General features: G+C 33.3%; 1 pseudogene; it reads right to left on the bottom strand.

Moving 5' to 3' along the window:
* Positions 1-7,791: 7,791 nt before the first annotated feature.
* LOC122098300 lies at positions 7,792-7,891 on the bottom strand (annotated as a pseudogene).
* Between the last annotated feature and the right edge of the window lie 2,625 nt (positions 7,892-10,516).

Genomic DNA, 10,516 nt, shown 5'->3' with positions numbered 1-10,516 from the left:
AGAAAGAATAGGTCAACTCTAAAGGGAAAAAGAATGAAGAGAGAAAAGAAGCAGTAAAACCTTTATCAATTAAAAACACAAGAGTTTGGAAGTGGAAATATTCTAAATAACAATAAAAATTGCTAACATGGATAGAAGATGGATCACATTTTGTCATATATAATTTTGAAAAAAACATACTAGGAATGAAAATTTAAAAGTCAAAATTTAAAACACTATTTGGATCATAACTACACAGTATAGCTCAGTGGTTAAACATTGGCCTAGCATATGTGAAGCAATGGTGTGATCTCTTAAGCATTACAAAGCACACACACACAAACCACAAGAACACACACACACACACACACACCACATACACACATTTGGAATATTGATATTATCATATTAAACAGAGGAAATTATCACAAATAGAAAATGTAGGTTAATATATGAAATAATAATATTTCTTGTCCTATTTAAAAGTTTAGTAGAAATAAAATAATCACAATAGCTTCTCATAGATTAAGTAAACTGAAAATTAAGCAATAGAAGACATGAGAACATTTTCAAATAAGTTTTAAATAATAAACATTTTGACACATGTATCCTTTCATTTTGACAAAAAATTGATGCTAGTGGTGTTTTAAATCAAGATTTAGAATATTATAACCAAGTGCTCTATATCTCGCTAGGGGTGGCTATATCTCTAATCATTTCTCTCTGAATATTTTTATAATAAGGTATTATAGTTGCTCAGTCTCTCCCGAATTACAAACCCTATTTACATTTCCCACCATCGCTAGAAAATAGCAGCCACAAATCACCATGCCCAGCTCAAACATTTTTTTTTAAGTTAAGTAAAAATATTTCCAAAAATGACCAGGTAATGAAACTTTTCTTAATAAAGTATGTGCTTCTTAAAAATACAGTATTTGCTACCTGGACAAATATGTTTACATCTATAAGAAATAAATTTTTTAAATTTACCAACCGTATAAAAATTCAAAAAATAATTTTTAAATATTCACTTTATAAATATTTTAAAAACAAAATATATTTGTCTGAATAATTTACATGTGTAAAAATCATGCAAAATTATATTAACTAGTCCTACAACTCTGGAAAAAGAATTACCCTGAAGAAACAGAAGAAAATATTTAAGTTCAAAATTTGAAATTTAGAAAATAAAATGAAATGTACTTTTTAGATGACTAAAGTAACTGTAAACCCTCTGCATACAAATTTTCTTATAAAAATGCATGAACAAAGAAAGCAAAAGCACTCATTGATCAATAGCAACAGCAAAAGCATCAGTAGTTCTTTTTTTGAGCATACAAAAAAAATCGATGGAAGAGATAACAATGTTCCTTCCATAAGCTGGGAAGGGAGGTGAAGGGTAAACAAAGGAGGAGGCTGCAATGCTTGGTAAGAAATGTATGCATTATCCTGCCCATGTAATTGTAACCCCTCTGTACAGTATGCTCTCAAATAAAATAAAATAAAATTTAAAAAATAAATAAATAAATAAATAAAAAGAAATGTACTTATTTATGTAACTGTAACCCCTTTGTACATTACCTTTACAATAAAATTAAATTGAAATTAAAAATAAACCAAACAATATACCAATAAGAATTCTTATAAGCCATTGGTTAAAACCTTTGTAAAAAATTGCCCTAAGTACCCAAGGAATATATTTTGATGATGCTACTTTAATAATTAAACTTCAGTAGAGAAGCAAAAAGTTTAAAATCTGTTACAAAGTAAAGTAATTAATCAGAATATGTTACTATTCATAATAATCATAAGCTGAATTTATAGGGATAGTCAAATATGTAAGAAATGAGACAATTTGCCATACATTTGCACTTAATATGTGAGAAAGAATTTTCTAGGTCTTAAATATATCTTAAGCTTAATACTCAAAACTTAAAATATATCTTAAATTTAATAAAGAAGCTATTCTGTCACATCATATGATAATCAGATAAAGCTGATATTAGAGCAAAGAACAGATTCTACTAAGTTTTTGTATGTTAATGTATATACTTATTTTGGTTGTGGGAAACTGTGGGGATTTCGACTTGAGTTATTGCTCATGCTAGGCTGGCGTAATATCAGTGGTTAATTTTAGGATAGGGGTTCCCTTTCCACAAGAACATGCATCTGATCTGTCATTTTAGCCTTCCCATCATCAATGGAATCAGAGTTGCAGACCAACTTGTCTAGCTTCCTACCTTGCCTGGCCTGGATTCTGCAGTCCTTCCAATCGTAGACTGTAGATAGTGCAGTGTGGTGGAAATGATCCAATCCACCCAGCTGTAGATTGAGAAGGAGGTCCACTAAACTTTCGGCCTGGTTCTATTCTCAAGCCTCCTCAGTAGTTACAAGTAGAGGTGGGAGCCCATGGTGCCAAGCAGTAAGAGTATTTTCTAAAGTAACTAGACATATATATGACTTGTGATTACCTCAGGAAAAAAATAAAAAAGCAGTGAAGCATAGAGGACAGACAGAATTTTAACTAGCTACTCAGAGGCTGAATCAGCTTAGGTAGCTACTCGAGAGGCTGAGATCTGAAGGCCACTGTTCAAAGCCAGTCAAATCATGAAAATACATGCGATTATCTCCAAAAAACCAGAAGTGGAAGTGGCTCAAGTGGTAGACCATTACCTTTAGACAGAGAAGCTGAGGAATAATGCTTGCGCAGTATGAAGCCTCAAGAATAATGAATGTATGCATGAGCACATGCACATGTGTGTGCGGGGACTCGCACGAGCGTCCACACACATGCACACAAACACACACAAATGAGTATTTCAATGTGAAGTTCTTTCATTTTAACCTTGTATTACTTTATTTCCCTGTATTAGTTCACAAATTAACAAAATCAGCTAACCACATATTTACATACAACTCATGTTTCTTTAAAGTCTACTCTCTTTTTGGAAGCCTGCTTTTATTTGACCCAAAAGTAAATTATTCAGGAAGTCAATTCATCTCTCTCAAGTCTGTTGTATTAGATAATTTTTAGGTTCCTCCTAGGAACATGATTTTGTGTAATCCTGCATGAAGCAACATAACCCTGTCAAACAATTAATAATAGGTTTTTCTCCGCCTGGCGAACATCTGTAGTTTTACTAACTTCATAAAATTCATGATCTGTCTGTGTATGCCAAAGACTGCTGGGCAAATAAAAAGACCCTTCTCAGAACTTAGCATTTGTATACTATTCATAGGTATGAGGTGTTTAAATATTACTGAATTTTTTTTGGAATAAATAATATTCATCTTGACTATCTTGAGAAAGAAAAATTAGTTTCTCAGCGCTTCAGGTAAGAACATGAGTGAAAGAAACAAAAGGAAAAGTGAAGAACAATAATCCATATATTCAAATGAAACAAAACAACCCAAGAAAACACAAATTAATTCAGTACTCAAGAACCTGCAGGAAATGCAAATATTAAAAAAATCAACTATGACAAGCTTATGAATATCCTTAATCCATGGGAGTGAACTGTTGTAAGGATGGTGCTTAAAGCCCAGACTGGACAGAAAGATCTGTACACAATGCCACGCACCTGTTATTTTAAATTCCAGGAAGAATAACATAAAGTGTACTGAGCCCCAAATCAGATACAAGTAGGAAGCCAGATTCTATCTGAAAAATAATCAGGATAATTTAAGTCTGAGGACATGACAAAATGGTAAGAACAACCATTTCGGGGGCACAAGACACTCTAATATTATGGGTATTAAAGAAAAAAACTATGATTTTAAATAATTGGAATAATGGTAAGATTTGAGTATTTGAGTGGAGAAAAATCCATGAGAGAGATAGAATGAACCCACATTGCAATACTTTCTACTTAAATGATAATGTTTTGTGGTACTTCAGACAAAACAGTTACCTTGCTAGTGAGTATGGATTTGCACTTGGGTGATGGAAATACTCTACTTACACAGGGGTAAATTAAATAGATTTTTGGGGGTAGATTGTACTTCTTGAACTAAGACCCTAGATGATGTCCCTGAGCTTTTTCTCTCAAGGCTACCACTCTACCACTTTCAGCCACAGTTCCAATTCTGATTTTCTGTTGGTTGTTTGGAGATAAGAGGCTCATGGACTTTCCTGCCCAGGATGGCTTCAAACCACAATCGTCAGATCTCACCCTCCGAGTAACCAGAATTCCAGCCATGAGTCATCAATGATTTTAATAATTTAGTAAATTGTGCAGTTACAGAAGTTATAAATTATCCTTATAACCTGTGTAATATATGTGTGTGTATATATCAATGCATACAGATAGAAATATTTTAGCATATTTTTGTATCTACAATAGAGTTGTGAAATCATCCTTCATTATAAAATAAAATGGTAGCTGGGTGCCGGTGGCTCATGCCTGTAATCCTAGCTACTCAGGAGGCAGAGATCTGAGAATCGCAAGTCAAAGCAGACAGGAAAGGAAAGTTGGAGAGATTCTTATCTCCAATAAACCACTCAAAAACCGGAAGGGGCACTGTGGCCCAATTGGTAGAGTGCTAGCCATGAGCTGAAGAGCTGAGGGAGAGCGCCCAGGTCCCAAGTTCAAGCCCCACGACAGACGAAAAATAAATAAATAAAAATAAAATAAAATGGAAAAAAAAGTTAATAAGGAGCAAAACAAAGAGAATTGTCACAGGTTTCTTGTTGTTGAATGTAATATGAATTGTGAGAATCAGTTTGGCAAAATCATCTCTACTTTAACAAAATGGATAATAGCTATTAAATCCAATCCATCTATTTGCCCATATTGTGCATCCTCACACATGAGTGTCAAAATCAAACCACAGTTTCTGCCATTGTATTTAACTCACCTGTTATAAGTTAGAGGATAGATGAAGTAATCAAATAAAGATTAAAATAATAGTATGTGAGGCTATGAGTTAAAGCTGAAAATGATTTTAAGTATGATAATAGCTTATTAAATTGCATATTTCTTACTTTTACTCTATTGTCATGTCCCTCATTGCCACATTAGAAAAGTACATAGAAGGTTCTCACTAAATTATATGTACAATTATGAAAAAAAGTATTGAAAAAATATGGACACTGTGTGGTTTTAGCTTATTGTGACCTGTAGGGGGTAGTGTGTTTTTGAGGATTTGCAATACGTTCTAATGGAGATGAAGAGAGGGATGTGATTATTCTGGAAAAGTGGCTAGAGGGTTGTTCCCAGAAAGATAGTGATGAATTCTTCCAAAAGGTTACAGTAAAATCACTTTCACAACCATGTTCACTGCTGCACTATTCACCGTAGAAAACTGATGGAAATAGCCCAGATTCCCTTTGGCAGAAGGATGGTTAGAGAAAGTGTGGCACATGTACACAATTGGATTGCACCAATCCATTATGAAGACTGTTACATTATTTGCAAAGAAATGGATAGACCTAAAAATATGTTAAGTAAACTAAGTCAGAGACACACACACAAAGGACCCATGTTCTGTCTCATATTTGGAAGATAGAACTTTATGCAAGTTTTCACAACAATATTAACCAAAGCATGCTATTTGCAGAGGAGAATTTCAAAGGTGTATTTTCTTATAAAATTGAATTTTTAATCCAACAAAATGAATACCAGGAAACTATCACTTAAGATGTGAGGGGAATTCAAAGGGAAGGAATAAAAAGAGTTATGGAGGAAGAGCGTGAAGGCATAATATTCAATACAGATAGTATGAAAGTAGAAAAAATTAAAGTGGGGTGAGATTTGGAAGGGTGTGGAGAAGTTATGTAAAGATCCATTGTACTTAAAAACTGATTTGTTGAATGGAAATTCTCTTGTACAATTATTTAAGATAATAAAAATATAATTAAAAACAAGGGAGACATTTTATCTTAAACTGTGTTCTCTTAAACCATGAGTCAATATGATAGTTTCCTCCTCAGAAATGTTCTTTGCAGGTATGTTCCTCACATTAACAGAAAAGTGATCAGCACAATGTATATCAATCCATCACATTGCACATCATAAAGAGACACACTATAAATTCTATTTCCATCTCTTTTAAAAATAAAATTGTTTGCTCTATAAATTGATCAGAGGCATGGATTTTGTGGCTAGTTAGTTCATTGAACATCTGTCTGTCTCTTCCTCTCTCTCATTCATGGTTCTCATATGATTGTTCCATAATTATCCTAATTTATTTTGTTGTTATATTTTTGGTTGCATCATTTCACTTTCTGCTCTGCCATTTCCCAAATCATTTACATATAAAGTATTATTTCCTATGTTTTCATTCCTAGAATAAGCTGCACATGGAGACACCAATGGTCCTCATTTTCATTCTGTACCTTTTAATACGGAGGAAAACCTTTCCTCTGCTTTCTATCAATTCTCTACTCTCCAGTTAGAATAATTTAGAATAGTAAAAATGGAAAAAGAGAAAATAAGTCATGGTGAAAAAAAAAGATGCAGAAAATTCACTGGATTTTTCTGAACAGTTCAACCAACGTCAACTACTGGGGAAATACATAGACACCTCATTCCGACCGGTACTCAGTCTCTGGTTAGGCAATTCTGATGAAGACAAGGAAGAAGATGAAAAAGTGAGGAATGGTATCATTTGCAAGAAAAAAATGGAGAAGGATCCAAGCAAATTTCTTCTTTGGGCTGCCGAAATTAATCGGCTTTCTACAGTGTGGTGAAACCTTTCCAAAAAGGCCACTAGGGATGACGATGAGTATACCGCTCTTCATCAGGAAACCTACAGTTGACACTGACACATTGTCCATGAGTTGGTGGCTCGAGGCAGATATTCATGCAATAACTGTGAATGGCTGGACACACCTGCACAGTGCTTATATGTGGAATAATACCAGTGTGGCTTCTTTCTTACTTCATCATGATGCAGATACCAATGTCTAAACGAAAGGCCTCTTGACCCCCTTGCATCTTGCTGCTGGGAATAGAAACAGCAAAGATACGTTTGATCTCCTTCTTTTGAACCATTATATTAAACCAGGTCTGAAGAACAACTTGGAAGAAACTGCATTTGATACTGCCAAAAGATAAGTATGTATGATTACCTCTTTGAAGTTGTGAAAGGCTATACAAATTGTTCTCCTACGTCTTAATGATTTGGTTAAGTTACTTAAATTTCAAAAATGCCAGTCCATCCGTTGTCTCTGTACAAAATATTTTCACAATACAAAGCAACAGCAATATCTTACTTTAAAAATTCATGGATTCCATGGTATTCTTCCAAATGAATTGCCTGACTTTGATGTCAAAATATATTCAAGAGTTGTTTGTATACATCTATAATGATTTCTGTAGAACTTGTGATTTTTAAAATCAGAAATAATTTTAATGTATCTGTTGAAATGAGTAGTACAGAACCTAAAGACATTTCCGGTGCTTGTCTAAAGAAAGTATATTTTAACATATTCTGTATTCTGTTTGTAAAATGTCCATAATCTATTTCATTCTCTCCTAAATATAATGCTTTGAATACTACATTATTATATATTATATAAATTCATTAATAAATGTGTCCTTACAGATTGCATTCCATATAAAAACAGTTTAAGATTCTTTTTTCTCCTAGGTCCTTATAGTATTTTATTTCTTTGGGATAAAATTAAAATGTTATCTAATTTCAAAAGTTTTGTAAAGGTTATGCTATGTAAAGACCTTTCTAAATTGAAGATTTAATACACTGATGTCAAACTAACTTTTAATTATATGAATCACATATGTTGTTACACTTGTATTTTTGTAATCAACTTTTTAATAACTGTTTTTCATTTCTAGCAACTGAAGAATGAAAAATATGGAATAATTCGCATATTTTCATATCATCCTTGTACAAGTGGCATGTTAATCTCTATATTGTTGTAATTTATGTATACGTGCTGCTGGAGCATGTAGTAGCCTGTAAATTTAAGTTGTTAATGATGCAATCTTTATACAGGCATATATCCTTGGTTGCCTATTTGTAGCAAGGAAACCTTATTGTTACTAACAATGTTATTGATCTTATTTCTCTGAAATTCTGTGTATAGTGGAAAAACATATTGTTTGGTAGATTGCTCAAACTTGCATTTTTTTGCCAATGACTATTTTAAGTCATTTTCATTTTAAATTTGATCATACTTTGAAGCCATTATGGCTAGGTTCAAACAGATGGCTTTTCAAGTACTTATTTATCAACTGAGTTAGCTTTGTGGAGCTAATGGATTCAAAGTAAGCCTTGCTGAAGTGCTACTTCTAAACTTTTGCAGCTTAAAATTTCCCAAATGAGGTCTTACTGGCACAAGTGTCTACTGACCCTTTACCCTTCTTCCATGTAGTAACAGACCAAACAGAATATCTTACCCTGACAGCAAAGATTATCTTACTGGAAAAAAACTAATCTTAGTTGCAAGGGATCATAGAGAAATAAACAGTTCTGACTAGAAAGTATTTTATCATAATATAATTGTTTATTATACCTACCATTTCAAAAGTAGCTAAAGCCAAGAAGGTGGAAAAAAATTGTTCTTATGCATGATTACCTAATGTCCTGACCATCCAACCAGGCAGGAACTTACACTACTGAATTTCTATCACCAAATATTTCCATAGCTCCAGGAGAAGTCCATATTTTTCTCCTTGATATTAGGCCTTAAATTGGTAATGTTTTAATCACAGTGTTTCCTCTTGCCTCTAGGCTGTAAATCTACAAATGGTAAAGCTTTAGGTCTAACTCTACCAAACTCTGGGGTAGAGATAATGGAATAATACTGTAAAACAGAGTTGCCTTTGATACCCTAACCACAACAGAACAATGAAAAACATTTCTTTATATTACATATAGTTATATATTTTATATTTATATGTGCTAATTTTATGTTTCACACAATGAAACTTACTAGAATTAATCGATAATTTGACAAATAAATTGATATTTATTACAATAAATAGATTGGAATATAAATAATTAGTTTTAGAATATATATTAGAATATAAGAAGTATCAATGCAATGTCTTCGGTATAAACTTGTGATACCTTCTAAGCGTTCTTAGTCTACTGAATTCACATGGTAAAAAACAATGTTGTTTTCCTCTAATCTGCAAGGGATTTTACTCTGCTGCTCTGTATATTGTTTTAACTCGTTGGCCCAGAATGGTTTTCTAAATATTTCTGATCATACCCAAATTTTGCTGATATGATGTCCAAAAGGTATTATTATTCTACAGGACGCACGCATCCTAGGATCCCAGGTCCCAGTTATCTGCATCATCAGATAACAAGGGCAAGTCTTCCCACCTAGGCCCATGCAACATGCCAACAGAAAGTAATTGAAGACTCATCTTAACTTCTCATTTCCTATAATAATTTAGTGCCCCAATTACACAGGGTTTAGCAGTAGGCAATTGTGAAATGCAAGGCAACTTAAAAATGAAAGATGAGATCACAAAATCTGAGAGAAACTACTGTAATTCACACTTTCAATTTACAGATGACTAGCCCATATGAGTGAACATGATCACAAATGTCACAAGAATATTTTTAATACCCCTCTCCTAATGATTAATGAAAGATTTCAGTCTAGTATAAGTAGGGCAAAAAATAGTTCCTGGAAGGATAGATCCATAATTTGTCTACCAACGCTCGGAAAACTTGAATTAGAAGTCAAATATCATTCAGAAAAACATTAATTGAGAAGATCCTTAGTGCTTCAAAACACTGGTACTTCAGTAAAACTTGGTTATGTAGTATAAAAAGGTTGTCATTCTCAAATCAATGGTAACCTATATTTAATCTCCTGAAAATATATTCCTTTTCAAATAATTTTTTAGGGGGTCCGGGTGTGGGGCCTGATCTCTGGGCTTGGGCGCTGTCCCTCAGCTCTTCAGCTTAAGGCTAGGACTCTACCACTTGAGTCACAGCACAACTTCCAGATTTTTTTTTCTGGTCATGTGATGCTGGGGAATTGAACACAGGACCTCATGCACGCAAGCAAGTGCTTTACCACTGAGCCACCTTCCCAGCCCCTCAAATAAACTTTTTAAAGACACATTCTCCAAAATAACATTTGACGAGTAGATGATACTTAGTGACATTACAAGTTTTTCAAGTGGAAGGAACAAGTTACAATAGAGTTGATTTATTATCCAGCACTAATACCAAACAGGTTCAACCATTCCTTAAATTATAGAAATAGTAGCCCCCTCCATTTGTGTTGTTCAGTAGATGCCTTCCAGAAATGTGTTACATAGATCAGCCTCCCATATTTCAAGCCTAAACATTAGCTAATAAAGTAAGTTTCATCAAATAATAAGGTACATTTTAAAAGATCACGGATATTTGCCTTATCATGTTGATTGATGTTTTCCTTAATAAAGATGACTTCAAGTTTTGAATATGGGTACTCATTAGAAATGTGACAAACATAAAATCTGTCTTCTATTTCTATCATATTCCTCCACAGTAATAAATTTTAGTTTTCTTCTTTTCCCAAAAGTTATAGGTAGTAGAAAATATTATCCCATGTAAAATAAAATAA

This window comes from Dipodomys spectabilis, unplaced genomic scaffold (assembly GCF_019054845.1).
Source record: "Dipodomys spectabilis isolate Male_0828 unplaced genomic scaffold, ASM1905484v1 ptg000472l, whole genome shotgun sequence".
Lineage (NCBI taxonomy): Eukaryota > Metazoa > Chordata > Mammalia > Rodentia > Heteromyidae > Dipodomys > Dipodomys spectabilis.
The sequence above is the reverse complement of the archived record's forward strand: the minus strand, read 5'-3'. Positions and strand labels throughout refer to the sequence as shown.